Here is a 17,464-nt window from a genome sequence, read left to right on the forward strand (position 1 = left end):
AAGAAATATAAAAAGGTTGAATTCCTCGTTTCAGTGGTTGAAATTGTTGTGTGCCTGTCCCCTGACGAGTGTGAAATTAAAATAAAGAGGGAATTTGGAGCCACATAGAGATAGACGGGCATAATTGGGTGTATTACTCTGTGGTGTAATAAAAATAAAAAGGAGAGATAGTAAGAGGTGTGCAGTGGAGAATTATGGAGGAGTAGAGAGAGGAATGTGTTGGGAGACTGGCGTACAGTTTACGCTGTCAAGGTAGGCGTGTTGCCTGCTTATCGGTTTAAAAGTGATGAAAATGAAATTAAAATAAATCTCTTAGTGTGTTAATACAGGAAGCTGCGGACCTGGACCAACTGCCCCCACAAGCACAGCGGCCGAAGCAAAATTATAGGTAATGGGAACCACACCCAGCACGAATCAGCAGCTGTAAAAAGACAGCAGCGAGGAGAGAATTAGAGGAGAAATTAAGAGAAGTTTTAACACATAAAATTGGGGCCAACGGACTTGTGGAGGTTGGGAAGGCGTCCGGAGCATCACAACAAAAAGGTGAAACAAAAACACACACAAGCAGAGAAATCTGAGAGAAAGGCTCCTTTTAAGGTAACGCCTAGTTTGAGAAAAGATAAAATTAACCTGCTTTTATACAAATGCACATACACGCAATGAAGAAACAGCTTACACTCATGAACACGTGAAGATTTTCCAGCAAGGTTAAAGAAAAATTAACATACTTAAATGATGAAGTCTATACATTACTGACAAAGAAACCCTCTGGGTTGCAGGACAACAATTTAACAAAAAAAAAAAAAAAGGAACACTGGTCTAACCAACCAGGCAAGACACAACAAATTTAGTGGTTAAAAGATTCAAATTGTGACATGTTTTCTGTTGATTGATTAATAAAAGTGATTACTGAACGAAAGAAAGTTCCATTTTTGGGCTTTTAAACATGATCTTAAGAATTTTAACATATACCGGTGTTGTCCTGTCAACTTGGTGGGTTAGGAGTTGATTATATCGGGAGACAAAAAACAAAAAAAAAGGGGGAGAGAAGGCTGACACAGGGCCTGGCCCCATTGCCTCCCCTCTGAATAACACAGCCAACACAACAACATTTTCCTGTTCGTTTGTTTTTGTTTTTTGTTTTTTGTTTGTTTTTGTTTGTTTTTGTTTTGATTTGTTTTGTTTTTGTTTTTTCTATACATATTTAATTACAGGCTGCTTTGCCGGCCCTGAAAGCCGAGGCTGACTGGACTCCTGCTCTCCCCCATACGTGACACTGACCAAATGCTGCAACAGCTGGACCCACAACAACGACCTGAGAATGTCAACAGACCTGCAGGAATGTGATCTCATGCAGCCGAGACGGAGAGCACTAAACCTAAGGCCCGTTTCACTACACGGGGGAAAATTCCCAGACTGCGTCAGCTGACAGAGCTGTGACGAGACGCCCGCCAAGCCCGAATGAAAAGTAAGGCCGAGCGAAAGAATGCTGACCTTGATAACTTTGCATTCACACTGTGCAGGACAGTGATGGACCAACACGGATGATCGGGTGGCGAAAAAGGGCGTGACCGAGACAAGAGGAGTAACTGAGGACAGAAGGCACCTCAGAATGGACAAAAACACAGAAGAAGATGCAGGTTTCACCTGCGGTGAACATCGACACTGGAGAAAGGACTGCCCCAATTGGGGTCAGAACCAGGACGGACTGAATTTTGAGCAGCAGCAGCAATGGTCGCAAACAAACTGAAAAAGGAGGGGGGGGCAGGACCCCAGGGCACGCTTCAGGCCGTGGTTTACCCAGAACACCAGAACAGGAAAGTGATGAACGAACACACACACACACACACACACACACACACACACACACACACGGGAATGATGATTCACTGAGAAGTGATGCAGACACATACACATGCACACGCTTGTGCAATGAAGAGTGATCCACACACACACACACACACACACACACACACACACGCTGATGCAATGAAGAATGCTTTGCTTATGCTGATATGCAAAATGCTGCACACAAACATCCCAATGCATAATTTTTATGAGGAGCCATTGATTACCATTAAATACTTAGAATGTGTTATATGTCACCCAGAGGGCATTTATGTAGATTTTAGGAATAAGCTCTAAAACGGTTTGGTTATGAAAACAATGTCTGTGCGTGATGTCTGTTTATGGCTCAAGGCCTTGACTGAATTCTTTGCTGTGCTTCACACAGCCCTGATGAGGAACAGTGGCACAGAGTGAAATTGATGAATTAATAGTGTAAGTTTTAGGTCGGAGTACCGCATTTTCTGTGATTGAGATTTAATTCAAGGAGGAACAAAAGGAGTTACGGCACCTGAGGTTCTCATTCCCACACAATATTGTCCCGGCAGGAAGCAAAATTTTCCTGTGAATTTCTGGTTGATTGTTTGGTTTTGTTTAGCGCTAGCTTGATTTTATCAGTGAGCTTTGGCTTGTGTTCTTTCTCGTAAGCGAGAGAGGGATAGTTTTATGCTTGGACATGTCTGCAACGGGCCCTAGTTTGAGTTATTTTAGTAGTATTTTGTTGGTTATGTCTGTTTTCGTTTTTGTTACAGTGCACTGGAGAAAAAACATCTGAGAGGTGTGATCCACCGGTGGTGATATGTTGATATTTTGTGAGTTCATGATTTAACAATCAGCTCTTTAAACAAGGCCTGAAAGATTGAAATTTAAAGCGCTATAAAATATTATTACTGTAAACAGTTGCAAAGTGTGCTTCTCCATGATTGTAATTGGCTTGGGAGAAGTTCTAAGTCTAAAAGGATTGCACCGAGTCAATCCGGCCCAAAAAAAAAAAAAAAAAAACAAAAAAACAAAAAAAAAAACAACAAGGAATTGTTTTCCTTTAAAATGATGACGTCATCTTGCTGGTGATGGATGCTCGAATAGGTTGCGCGTGAGACTCCATTATCAGCAACATCTGGTATGAATGTGTATGGAGGTATGCATGTGAATGGACTGTGATGGACTGACGACTAAAAGTTTTGACTGACTTGATACTGAGACAATGACTGCACCAACTTTAGGATTAGTAAATGCCAATAAACAATTCATAAACAATTCACCCAGCCGACAAGAGAAGGGTGGATGCTTCGCTTTGTTTTGTTTTGTTTTTTCAGGAGCAGGAGGATAAGAGAGATTGGAGGAGGAGACTCTAGCTTCACATAAGTATGAACTGCAGACTTAACACTGTGGTTGCTGATTTTGAGTTACTGATGTTTGCATTAAGAAAACTGTGCTATATTAGCTGTGTTTTGATTAAGGTATCATGTTATATTATTGGGAATGCCAAATGCTACAGTGGAGAAGACTTTTGATACCACTCATGACTGGAACATGTCATTATTAACCATAGCAGGCCACTGTAAAAAGTCAATTAAATTTTATAGAGGAAAATCGCCAAAATTGAACAATACCTATGAATGACTGGCCACATTCAGAATAGAGATATGCAATAATAAACATTGGTCCACATGATTTAGGTTCTCACTTGAAATAGTAAGTTATTAAATGTAGAATATAATCGACAGGGACATTTGATAGGATGTGGCACTGCAAAAGAACAAGAGCAAAGTAAATAAAGAAAATATTGTGTTTAGTTTGGATAAATTCAAATTAAAATGTACCATTACACTCAGAGGATCAATATGAAATAAAACATATGCAAAATTTGTAGGAAGTACATGACTGATAACTGTTCTGTCCTGAGCGTTTGTTTCTAGAGCACCCACTTGACCACACCAACAGTTTCTCGCCACCGAGGAGGGGTACTTGCAAAAAGAATAAAATAAAAATCTGAGTTTAACAAAACATTTTAAATATAAATATCAAGCTTACCTTTCTTTTTCCATGAAATATCCTTGTGGGCACGCCAGCCATTTTGAAAAGGTGGGCAAAACAATTGGCAAGGCCACACCCCCACACATGTGATATAATTTTAAAGGTACTGTTGCCCTCTCTAAGAAACATCAGGACTTAGAGGAGTGGCAAGTAGAGTATGCGAGCTACAAGCAAAAACTAAAATGTGTACTACAGTGTGCAAAAATGAAATACTGGGTCATCAGGGGGAGCACACTCCCCCTCCTTGAAGAGCTCACCCACTCAACCCGCATCCCCAGAAAACAGCTCACCCCAGATAAGGCAGCGTGATGTATCCCGAGACAACAGGACTGGGACATCTGAATAAAGGTGTGAAACAATCGCCTTCAAAAGATTATCAATTAACTTTAACCAAAATTAGGAACACTCGGTGCGGCAAGAGTAAATAGTTATTAGTCTCAACACCCAAGGATAACCAGAAGAGCATGACTGATATGATGGTACTGGGATTTTGTTACACTTAATTTTTGCAAAACACAAATAAAACTAAATTGAAACTAAGGATTTTCAGAAAATAAAAACTAAACTAAACTAGTAAAGAATTGGTAAAAACTAATTACAACTGGTAAAAATTTAAAATCTGGAGTCGAAACTAAATAAAAATAACAACTAATGGAAATGGCGAAAAGTTTAAAACCCTGGTGCAGAGATTGGCAAATTTGACCAGGAAACGTTATAAAATGGATTGTCAGGATAGTCAGCGTTAAAGCCACTTTTGACAGTCCATACTAGGATGGCATTGGACATCTTCGGGGCAGAAAAGGGTTGGTGTGACCAAGGTGTGGTTTGGCTTGTTGTATGTACATTTCAAAATGTTACAGCTCTGGATGGACCAGTTACCAGATATGATGTCACTAACCTTCTCTTTTAAGTGTCTAGCTCCAATGAATTGACACATGGGAGTGTGTCAAAAAGGGGGAGTTGAGTCCGAACATCAAACAATGGTTTTATGAACATCTTATGACGTTATTTCTGTGTTTAATAATTTAGCTATGGTAAAACTTAAGCTTATAATGTGTTAGACTTAGAAAGGGTTCACTAATTTTTGATTTCTTTTACACACACATAGATTATGATTAGAATAGGTCCTGAACATAATATTTTAAACCAAATTTGAATCATTAGAACAACAATGGATAACAATATTAGATTATCAAGGCTAGGGAGAGAGGTGTTTTGGTTTTCTGTCTCTTGCAGAGAAAGGAACAGACACCAGACGGGGACCCGGAGATGTGAGGACCCTTCACAGCAGAGACAGATGTAGGGACAGCCGAGACAGCAACTGGGGTCAAGTGTCATGACGTTTGGGCTCCTGGAGAAGATGGATCCCACAGACACAGCAATAACCATGAAGGGGTTGGCGAAAACCAGGAACACCAGACCAACGAGGTTCGAGAGGCTCTTGGCAAAAAGGGGGACACGCCGGTGAACCCAAAACACACAGATCCTTGTTTGAAATCGGGGCGGAATAATCCCCAGAACTGTGCAATGACTAAAGGGTGGCCTAACCCCGGAGGTCGAAGAAAGAAGCTGAGAATCACCCAACTGGAAGACACTGGTAGCTGCAGCAAAAAAAATAAAGGTTAAAAGCTCCTTAGACAGAGGTTCTAGTCTAAGTACATTTGAAAGGTATAAGGGGGCATTAAAATGGGAGTGGAAAACTGGAGCACCAAAATAAAGCTGTGGGAAAATGGGGAGTGATGGGAGTGTCATCTGTAACTGCTGTTATGGTTGTAAATCTGACTTTGCTTGCATCTGAACTGCGTGAACACAGAGGTCATCCCCCATATGGTCCACCCGTTAAAGGGGGACAGAGGGCCTCAGGATCAAGAAAACCTGGACCTTGCAACGCTGAAGTGCTTGTTATTAGTGATCTCTTTAATGAGAGATCAAAAGAGGGTATTGTGATATTATTCTGTTATTATATGTTACCTTATATATGTGATCAAAGTAGTTGAATTAGAATACTGCTGTAGATCATATTATACCCTTTAAAATAGAGTGTGTGAGCTGTATGTAGTTTAGTTCTCATTATACTTTTGAGTTAACAGAACATATTCACATATTAGTTCATTAGATAAATGTGCATCACTCTGTATCCTTGATCTGCTGGGAATGTGTTACACTGTTTTCTTGACATGCTTAATTGTTGAATCATGAAGAGAAGGTTGTAAGCAGGAGACTCTGTGTCTAAAGACAGGGGAGATAGACAGACCACATTCCACACCCCCACCTTACAGAAAGCAGAGAAACAACTGCCGAGGTCATAACTTAGGCGCTGTAACAGAGAAAAAATGTGATGTTTTGGCTTTTACGACTAGCTGGGGGCCACTAGAGACTATAAAAAGCTGAGCAACCCGTCACCATTTTGAGACATGTGCCTGACCCTCTGGTAGCATCTCTCCCGTCCGGACGTTCTAATGCTCTTATTGTTGAATTGTATGCAAATAAATGATTGTTGATTGAGCATTTATACACCGAGTATTGTCCCTCCTTCAGCCCAAAGATTCAAAGAACTGCGTGTTTTCAACAGTGGGAAACTATTTTGTGCAACTTTTTTGTATTTACAGTTTTGAGGGATAAGACTCTTAAATTTCTCTAACTACAAATATATGTTAAAAAATCAAAAACGATTTTCAATTTTTTTGTAGTTTATTGCACTTTTTTGCAATTTTTGTAATTACTATGCACTTAATGAATACATATTATTAAAATCTGGGCTATAATGGTTGTATTGATGTATAGCAACTTGAAATGCTCCCAAAAATGGCTCCACAGCATGTAAAAATATAATATAAGCTCTGGCGGACTTGGTTCTATGGTAGGTCTTAAAGGGTTAATCATTCAGAACACTTTGTAAAAGTAACAAAAAGTGAATGCAAAAGTGCATAAATATTTATTTTACGTCTTTGATGTGTGTGGCAGGGCGTGGTCTGCTGTGCCGCTGCAGGGGAGGTGGACCCACCTCAGCGGAATCTGCAATCACGCCTCTCAGGCGTAAAGTCTGTGCTCTCTCGGCTGTTTTTTTTTTTTTTTTTCTTTTCTTTTTTTTTTTTTTTTTTTTTTTTTTGGTATGTGTCGGGCTGTGAGATGAAAAGCTACAGCCGGCTGTGTGGGTACAGCAACTATGTGTGAAAAGTGGTCCATAACGTAGTGCTTCAAAGTGTGTTCATGCAAACATTGTCGGGTCTGCTTATGAACTTCTGCGCACAGCGTCTGCAAATTGGGGCTGTACGAAGTCACCTCATCTTTACACAAAACTGTAAGCTGTCATCTGTGAGGCGCGAGCGGTGTTTGGTTTTACCATAGTTCATGGTGGAGAATGGCTGCTCTGCTGAGTTTTGCTCTCTGTAGCCGTTTGAATGGCAAGCTACACTGATTAGCGGCGGCATAGGCACACTTAAAATTTCTTCAGAAATTTTCGCTTTCTAGTTTCATTTATTCTTTCTAAATATACATTGTCAACACATATTTCTACTTCAATGTTTTTCTTTTGGTTTCCAAACAACATAAATTTGGTTTTATCTAGATTCAATGATAATTTATTTATATCAAACCACTTCTTTAATATTGTTAATTCCTGTGTGATCATTTCCAAAACCTGTGGCAACTCCACACCTGAACACAGTATATTTGTGTCATCTGCAAATATTACAAACTTTAAAATCTCCGATACTCTGCAGATATAATTTAAGTACATAATAAACATTTTTGGACCCAGTACTGAACCTTGAGGTACTCCACAAGCTATATCCATCAAATTAGATTTATATTCATTTATTTGTACATATTGTTGCCTATTCCCTACATAGCTTTTTAACCATTCCAAAACCACTCCCCTAAACCCGTACTTTTCCAGTTTTTTTTTAATAGAATTTCATGATTAACAGTATCAAACGCCTTCTTTAGATCTAAGAAAACTCCGAGCGCATACCTCTTATTATCCATACATTCCGTTATCTTTTCCATTAAATCTATCAGTGCCAAAGCTGTTGATCTGTTGTTTCTGAACCCATACTGACTATCTGTCATTAATTCATATTTTTCCACAAAACTGTCAAGTCTTTTTATGAAGAGTTTTTCCAGTATCTTAGAGAACTGGGAGAGTATTGACACTGGTCTATAGTTTGTAAAATGATGTCTTTCACCGGTTTTGTAAATGGGAATAACTTTAGCAACTTTCATTTTTTGTGGAAAAACTCCTTTTTGAAACGACAAGTTGAATATATATTTTAATGGTTTTACGATACCATCAATAACTGTCTTTACCGTTACCATATCAATATCATTCCAGTCTGTACTGGTTTTGTTCTTAAGTCCTCTAACCATGTCATAAATCTCTTTCTCTTCCACTGCTCTTAAAAACATTGAGCTACTATTCCTTTCAATATTTTCACCAGTGTCCCTTTCTATTCCATCAACCTTTATTTCTTCTGCCAGTTTTGGCCCTATGTTTACGAAGAATTCATTAAAGCCATTTACTATCTCTTCCATGTTATTAATACTTCTTGTCCCTTCTATAAAGTACCCAGGGTAATCATTATTCCTTGATTCATTTTTGATTATTCTGTTTAATACATTCCATATATCTCTTGTGTTATCTTTATTGTGTTCTAACCTTTTAATGTAATACTCTCTTTTACAGGATCTCATTATATTAGTTAATTTATTTTTGTAAGTTTTATACTTCAGTTTCTATTGTTCTCTTTTTTATGAATTCTCGATATAGGGTATTCTTTTTTTTGCTGGCATTTTGTAGTCCTTTTGTCATCCATGGTCTTCCTGCATAATTGTGTTTCCTATTGATTTCAATTACTGGGCAGTTTTTATCAAGTAATGTGTTAAATGTTCTTAAAAATCCTTCGTAAGATTTATTAACTTCTGTTTGTTCATACACAATATTCCAATCTTGCTTTAAAAGTTCATTTCTAAGACAATTTAAGGTCTTCTCTGTTCTTATTCTTTTGTAAATAATCTTATGTCCATCGTTGTTCACTTTATAATGGCATTTATAAGATGCAAAGACTGGTAAATGGTCACTTATATCATTGATTAACAGCCCACTTTTTATCTTTCCTTCTATTATATTTGTAAATATATTATCTAATAGAGTTGCACAATGAGATGTTATTCTGGTCGGTCTTGTTATCAGTGGAAATAAACCGATGCTGTACATGGAATCAATAAATTCTTCTGTACTCTTATTATGATTTGGATTCAATAAGTCAATATTAAAGTCCCCACAAATAAACATTCTTTTCTGATTTATATTTGTAAATAAGTCCTCCATATTATCCTTAAATATCTCAATCTTTGATCCTGGTGTTCTATATATACAACTGACAATTAGGTTTTTCCTTTTTTCTATACTTATTTCCACTGATAAACATTCCATCACTCCATCAATAACAGTTGTCATTCTTCCCATTCTTTTGTACTTTAGGTTTTTATCAATGTAAAGTGCCACCCCACCTCCTTTCTTGTTGATCCTGTCTACATGAAGGAATTCATATCCATTTATTTTAAAGTCTTCTTCTTTTCCAGGAGTTATCCAGGTCTCCGATATGGCTATCACATTGAATGGCTGTTCAAACTGTGTTATGTAGTCTTTGATGGATTGAAAGTTTGCATAGAAGCGTCGACTATTAAAGTGAACCATTGTTATACCCTGTTCTACCTTGAATTCCTTTTTAAGTTGCTCATTTGTATAATAATTGCATTCATTTGTCTTATTGTTAAAGAAATTACAATCAGGATCTATGTTGCTGTCATACATCAATGTCTTATTTTCAATATCTATATGAGCTGTTAGTTGAAAATTGTCAGACATCTGCGTTGGTTGTGCACTTGGACGGTCCCATCATATTTAGCACTGCTTTGCATTTATCAGTTTTATTTTTCTAGTTCAGTCCTCTCTTTGATGACTAGAACCTTAGCCTGCTCTGGTGTTCCATTTAACTTAATGAATATTTTACAGTCTGACGTCCAAGTTGACTGTATTTTCTTCTGTTTTTTAAATATTCTTGCTTGTCTTGCAATGTCTGCATTTTTCTTGATTAGGTGTTCATTTAAATAAACATTTGTACCTTTTAGCTTTCTTCCTTGCTTGAGCAGTTCTTTTTTCTGTTTTCTATTAACAAAACGAATGATAATGGCAGGTATTTGATTTTTTTTCTCGGAAGCGGATGGCATCCCTCAATATTTTTACTGTCCATTTCTATACCTTTGCTTTTAAAGAAGGCCATTACCTGCTCTTCCAAAGAGCGTAGCTCTTGCTCGGGTGGCTCCCCTCTCTCTGATGCTGCTACCCGTGCGTATGTCTGATGCTTGGTTTCCAGTCCTGTCACTATCACATCATTTACTCTTGAATATTGTTCCAGATCTGACACCCGTCCTTCCAGCATAGCAATCTTCTTGTCCTTTTCCTCGCCCTGCCTTCTTAGTTCTTTAATATCATCCATTAAATTGAGTATCAGTTTTTGTTGTTTGGAAATTGTTGTTATTTCTTCAGACATAAAGTTTAGGGATTTCTTTATGTCCTCCAGTTCCTCCTCATTAACGTTGCTCCTCCTAGGCGGCATCTTAACGGCGTTAAGGCCCACTGGTTGCGAAGCACCCTTGAGGGTTGCTGAAACCCGGCCTGTCCTGGCAATTAACCTCACTGGTTAATTGCCTTCAACTCCTGGGTTTGCTTTTTTAGGTGGCATTTTGAAAATGATGAGATTGGTATTTCCTTGTGATGGCCCGTTGAAGTCACTGTTGATTTACTTGTTGGTGCCTTGCTAGAGGATCCTGGGCCTGGTGGCTGCTGGAAGAGCCTGGGCCTGGTGGCTGCTGGAAGAGCCTGGGCCTGGTGGCTGCTGGAAGAGCCTGGGCCTGGTGGCTGCTGGAGGATCCTGGGCCTGGTGGCTGCTGGAGGATCCTGGGCCTGGTGGCTGCTGGAGGATCCTGGGCCTGGTGGCTGCTGGAGGATCCTGGGCCTGGTGGCTGCTGGAGGATCCTGGGCCTGGTGGCTGCTGGAGGATCCTGGCCTGATTAAAAGTGTCTCTCTTAAGAGTTAAGTAAACAATATTTTTTTTAACTGTATAAATGCAGGATACATAAAAGTGTGGTGGCTGTGGCTGTGGCTCAGGTGGTAGAGCAGATCAGCTACTGATGGGAAGGTTGGTGGTTCGATCTTTGGCTTCCCCAGTCTACATGCCAAATATCCTTGGGCAAGATACTAATCTCAAGTTGCCCTCCGATGCGTTCATCGGAGTGTGAATGTAGTTTAGTTTGCACTTGACTTTAGAAGTGCTTGTATGAATGGGTGAATGAGGCATTATTGTATAGAGTGCTTTGAGTACTCCGGGAGAGTAGAAAAGCACTATATATGAATCAGTCCATTTACCATTTAAAAGTCACTGCCAAAAACTGATTGCGGTGTCTACCTTGTTACACGAATGTTGTTTGTTGCTCAAGATGACTTGGTAAAATTCATAAGGGATAAATTTGACATATTTTTCACATATTATAGACCAACAAGTTATTTATAGCAGTTTAAATACAAGCAATCAGTTTTTGGCAGACACTCACTTTTTGGCACAACACCTGGTCTTCAGGTGGACGCAGCCTCTGAAATTGGACAATAATAACGGTGACATTTAAATGTCTCCCTAATTCTAAGGTCTGAAGGTTGGCAAGTATGTTCTAGGCTTTAGCCCACATCAGTCTAAAATTATATGTAACCATGAATAACATGTTGCCATGTCCACCAGGGGTCCGTTCTTCGTACCTCGCTAAGTAAGTTAGCTGGATTTGATTGTTGACGATTTCGCGTGATCTTGGATCGTTCGGTTCTCCGAAGCTCATCCGGGACTTGCTGTCATAGCAACAGATCCGTAAGCGTAAACCTGCTCGGGAGCAGGCTTACTTTATGTAAACAAGATTAGATCGCGGCCACTCAGGTATGTCCGCTTCATGTATATGAAAGCAACAGCGATATTTTACCACTGTTTTTCCATAAATAAATATTATCAATGTAACTAAAGATAATGCAGTACTTGATCCTTTTATTGATATAGCAAAAATACTGAGCGCGCTCCTTCGACATTTTCGCCGACCAATCAAAGGGTTGCCGATCAATGTTTCTACTATCGATGCGTAGCCCCTGTTAAGCCACCCAGTGATCTCACATTACTTCATCCAGCTATACTAATCGTCAACAACAGGTGTGTTCGGAGAACCGGAATAGCGAGCTCAAAGTTAGCGCGATGATTTGATCTTGGATGTGTCATTTGATCTTGGATGTAGTAAGCGAGGTACGAAGAACGGACCCCAGGAGAGACTGGACAGTATAGATGTGAAACAAATATGCCAGCAGTTTATCTCAGTTAATGAGAGGAGAATGCATGTGTTTTGCTCCTTCACATAGTGGACATTGAGTTGTTGTGTGGGGCACCAGTAGTATTAATGTCTGTTGCTGTAACAGTAGTTCATGTTTAGAAGAAAAAAAATTCCAGCTCACTGATTTGATAGGGCAATAGTGTGGCTAAAATGCTGCATTGTCATGGTCTGGTTGGGCACCTGCAGGTCTCAGACAGCGGCTCCTCCTCCTTTAGGCGGAGTCCGGTTGCCCCTCCCTGGCTGACCACCTGTGAGCAATCGTGCCAGCGGTATATCAGACCTGCGCTCTCAACCATTCATCGCCCGAGTATCTGCTATCCCCATAGATAGCACCCGGAGTGGAGATCTCGTTCCCCTCGCTCCCGTCCTCCTGGACCTGGGGCCCGTTCTTCGTACCTCGCTAAGTAGGTTAGCCGGATTAGATTGTTGACGATTTCGCGTGATCCTGGATCAGTCGGTTCCCCGAAGCTCATCCGGGACTTGCTGTCATAGCAACAGAGCCGTAAGCGTAAACCTGCTCGGGAGCAGGTTCACTTTATGTAAACAGGATTAGATCGCGGCCACGCAGGTATGTCCGCTTCATTTATACGAAAGCAACAGCGATATTCCACCACTGTTTCACCATAAATAAATATTATCAATGTAACTAAAGACAATGCAGCACCTGATCCATTTATTGATTTCACACAGATACATACAGGTCATTTCCTAAAAAAGGGAAATGTACTATTAACATTCTATTACATGTATGTGATTATTACAGATGTAATTCATATTTCAGAGTAGTAATTGTAAATTACTTCGTGTAATCAAGATGAGAGACCACGGCTATAAAAGCGAAGGTGGATTTGGGAAGTCTGTCGCAGCCATGTCCTGTCCGTATACGCGAGCAGCCCATTGCGGAAGGTGCAAGATTGATAAGGAGAGTCCTCAGAATTCAGCGTATATTGTGGGATAGACAGGATCCTTTAGCTCAGCGCGACAGTGTGCTCATAGAGAGATATCGATTTTCCCGTGAGGGTATTATTTACTTAACCAACTTGTTGACGAGGGGGTGCAGGACCACCACCTGTCTTTTTTTCCTCTGCCCTTTTCTTGGTTGCTGTTATGAACAAACTAACAGAGTATTACAGGCCAGTATTACCTTGCCAAGAGACGCAAAGCAATCTAAGAGATAAATATTACCATTCTGTAGAATACTCCTGTATTCCACTTTTACTTGTTCCCATGTTCTTGTGGGTCCTGTTGTGGCTCTAATGTGAAAGGGGATATAATATAACATATTATAATATAATATAATGCCATATGATATTGGACAATATAGTGTCATATGATAGATCTACCCTACCGCCTACTGGTGTTGGCCAGAGGGGCCGATGGCGCGATATGGCAGCCTGGCTACAACCGTAGCTGCCTCCACCAGTGTGTGAATGTGGGAGTGAATGAATAGTGGTATCGTAAAGCGCTTTGGGTGCCTTGGAAAGCGCTATATAAATCCAATCCATTATTATTATTATTATTAAATTACCTACGAGTTTGATTTGTCAGCAACTTTCTGCCAGCCCTCTCTCCTTGCTTTTGCAGCCTTTGCAGTGTTCTCTTGCGTTTTAATTAAACTCTGAAACTCCTGAAATCCCTCACTCAAGAGTTCTTGCTCTGCTGCCGGAAAATACCGAGCACGCCCCTTCGACATTTTCGCCGACCAATCAGCGGGTTGCCGATCAATGTTTCTACTATCGATGCGTAGCCCCTTTTACGACGCCCAGTGATGTCACATTCCTGCGTCCAGCTGTAGTAATCGTCAACAGCAAGTGTGTTCGGGGAACCGGATTAGCGAGCTCACGGTTAGCGCGATGATTTGATCTTGGATGTGTCATTTGATCTTGGATGTAGTAAGCGACGTACGAAGAACGGGCCCCTGGGCCGCCTGCTGCTTACACAACATGGCCTGCCGGCCCACCGCTCACCTGCCTGCCTCCCCACGCCTCGACCGCTTCCGGGCTTTCCGCTCCACCTGTCCCCTCCATCTGAAACCAATGCCCCCAGTCCCTACCTAGTCCTGTTTCTACCTCCCCGCTGCCCCCGCTGTTCAGCCGTCTCCTAGAGGTGTCTAGGTCACCCTCATTATTCACCGACGAATCCTACGCGCCACTAGTGTGGTGGCGTCGCTTTGTTTTTTACCTTTGTTTACCTGTGGGCGGAAATAAATCATTTGTTCTCTGTCACCTCGCTTCCGGGTTGGTTTCTGCACCTGTGTCCATCCCTGTTCCCTCGTGCCGCTGGGCCATGACATGCATAACTTTGCTTTCAGCGCCGGGTTAAGTAGCTCTTCAGGTAATCACTCCGATGGAGAGCAGGTGTGCCGGTGATGGCCAAGCCTGGTGCTGTGGTCCTGTGTGTGTGTGGAATGTGTGATTCCACCACATTCCACACACACACAGGACCACGGACCATGACAGTCTTGATGTGAGCTTCTACTCAGGGTTTTTTCTTCCAGTTCAGAGCAGAAATATTTTTGTTAAGATACTGGAGGTTGTTTTCCCCCCACAATTTTAATTATAAGCTAGATATATTTCTACTAATGAAATTCGTTTGCTAACAGCAACAGGGATGAGTCAGTGAGTCAGCTGGGCTTGTGAATCATGATTCACGAGTCAGTAAAGTGATTCTCGAGTATTGAACGATTCGTTCATGATTCGCACAGCACTACTGAGGTGTTCTTCAGTGAACTGGATTACACGACAGAAGGAACCGAGGCCCCGCTGCACTTTTTCGGGAAGGTAAATGTGTTTTTAAGCTACTCTGTAACTACCAGTGTTGGTCAAGTTACATGAAAAAAGTAATCAGTAACTAATTACTGATTACTTCCCCCAAAAAGTAATCCCGTTACTTTACTGATTGCTTATTTTCAAAAGTAATTAATTACTTAGTTACTTAGTTACTTTTTAAAAACACGATTTACAACCTGAATAGGTGATAAAGCGATAGATCTCTCAGCCCAACTCTACTTTTTCTACATAATCCATCATACAAAATGTAATCAAATGGAAAAGTCTCTTTTTAAAACTTGTTTTATTAGTTTTAATCTTTTAACTTTATGCATCAAGCAAAAATGTAATTATATGCAACATTCACTGACTGGAAGAAATTTGTTTAATATTTAAACCTATTTTCTGCACATTCCAGCACATAAATTTTTTTTTTTTTTTGTGTGTGTTTACACTCAGTCTTTCAAATAGATGCAAGTAAAACACAGCAGAAAATAAAGTCAAAGACTCAGCGGTCCTGTTGCTCTATTTTCACCTGTAAAGCAGGAGCAGGGTAGGCGGAGGTTTACCCTAGTGCAGGTGTGCTGCAGCGGTCAGTGGAAGGATATGGCAGCTCTGTGAATTTCCCATTACATCGTTGCGCACTCGGTGCTTGCTTGGAAGTTTAGGGGGTTTTTTTCGCTGTGAAAAGAAGTTTTCTTCCCACGCACAACGGACACTAATGTTTTTGTCACTTTTTATGGAATCAAACTCAAAGTAAGGTCAGTACTTCCACGCTTTAAACGCTGCACGCTCATACTCTTTCCAGTACTCGATATATTATCCATTGTTGATCTGCACACAGCTGTTGTCACAAACGTCGCACGTGCTTACGCCACTGTCATGAGACATTCTCGCAAAAAAAAAATCACGGTTTTAGTAACGCAGTAACGCAGCGTTCCTACGGGAAAGTAACGGTAATCTAATTACCGTTTTTGCAATAGTAATCCCTTACTTTACTCGTTACTTGAAAAAAGTAATCAGATTACAGTAACGCGTAACGCGTTACTGTAATCTGATTACTCTGTATATAAGTAACAACATTGAAAACTAAGAAATTGATTTGGACAAATTCGGAAAAAAGTGCAGCAGTATTAAACGGGCCGTATGGCCAAAATGCTTTACAAAATGCAAAATAAAGCACAATAACTGTAGGAACTGTGTAAACAGTATTTAACTCTACGTTGCTGTGGGTGTAGTCAGTGCGACTGTGAACACCGTGGCTATGTGAAAAAGATCATTTTTGCCAGTGGCCACCCCGCTGGACACGCCACTGCGAGTGGGTAAGTGCAGGCTAAGAAGATCTGAAATGTAACCTGGAGCCAAACCATGTAGAGCTTTAAAAACAAATAGTAAAACCTTAAAATCAATTCTATATTTAATTGGCAGCCAATGTAGAGATGCCAGTATCGGAGTAATACTCTCTCTCTTTCTGGTACCTGTCAGGAGGCTTGCGGCTGCATTTTGAACAAGTTGCAGGCAGGTCAGACTTGAGTGAGAGATGCCTAAATAGAAAGAGTTACAATAGTCAAGACGTTATGATATGAAAGCATGAAAGCATGGATAACAGTTTCCAGGTCTTTAGATGACAGGATATTTTTGAGTTTAGAAATGCTCCTTAGTTGGGAAAAACTGAATTTATTTGCTTGTCCAGCTTGAGAGTGGAATCAAAAATGAAACCAAGATTTTTTGCATGGGATGTACATTAGCTGATAGTGGGTCCAAACTGTTTCTAATGAGACTAATAGAGTCCTGCTTACCGAAGATTATAATGTCATTTTTTCATGATTTGGAGTGTCTTGGCGACATACATTGCTGGATGTCTCTGATCTTTCTCAAACTGAGAATTTCTGCAGTGTACTATCAGCACCTGGTTTTAGAGAAAGGTAGAACTGTGTATCAAGTGCATAAGAGTGGTAGGAGATCTGGTGTTTGTGAAAAATGGAGCCTAATGGGAGCATGTATAAGGAGATTAAGACAGGGCCCAGAACAGAGCCCTGAGGTGTTCCACAAGTGAGTGTAGCTGGGGAAGAGTATTTGTTACCCAGCATCCCAGAGTATGTTCTGCTCTCCAGGTGAGAGGCAAACCATTTTAGAGCAGATCCTTGAATGCCGACACGTCTTTAGATGATTTAATAGGATTGTGTGGTCGACAATCTCAAATGCTGCGCTCAAGTCTAAAAGAATTAAAACTGTACTTTTTCCAGAGTCAGCAGCTAAAAGCACATCATTGGACACCTTCAGTAGAGCAGACTCTGTGCTGTGGAAGGCTCTGAAACCAGACTGATATTTATCCAGAGTATTATGCATGTCTAAGAATGAGGATAATTGGTGGAGGACAATTTTCTCAA

The 17,464-nt window shown here is 40.4% G+C and overlaps 1 protein-coding gene across 1 annotated transcript in view; it reads left to right on the forward strand.

Moving 5' to 3' along the window:
* Positions 1-12,685: 12,685 nt before the first annotated feature.
* Positions 12,686-17,464, forward strand: part of LOC112430733 (uncharacterized) — a 50,760-nt gene continuing 45,981 nt past the window's right edge. The window contains exon 1 of the mRNA XM_076878337.1: positions 12,686-12,874. The gene's annotated coding sequence lies outside the window, so the exon portion shown is untranslated. The remainder of the gene's footprint in view (positions 12,875-17,464) is intronic.

Source organism: Maylandia zebra, linkage group LG3 (assembly GCF_041146795.1).
Source record: "Maylandia zebra isolate NMK-2024a linkage group LG3, Mzebra_GT3a, whole genome shotgun sequence".
Classification (NCBI taxonomy): domain Eukaryota; kingdom Metazoa; phylum Chordata; class Actinopteri; order Cichliformes; family Cichlidae; genus Maylandia; species Maylandia zebra.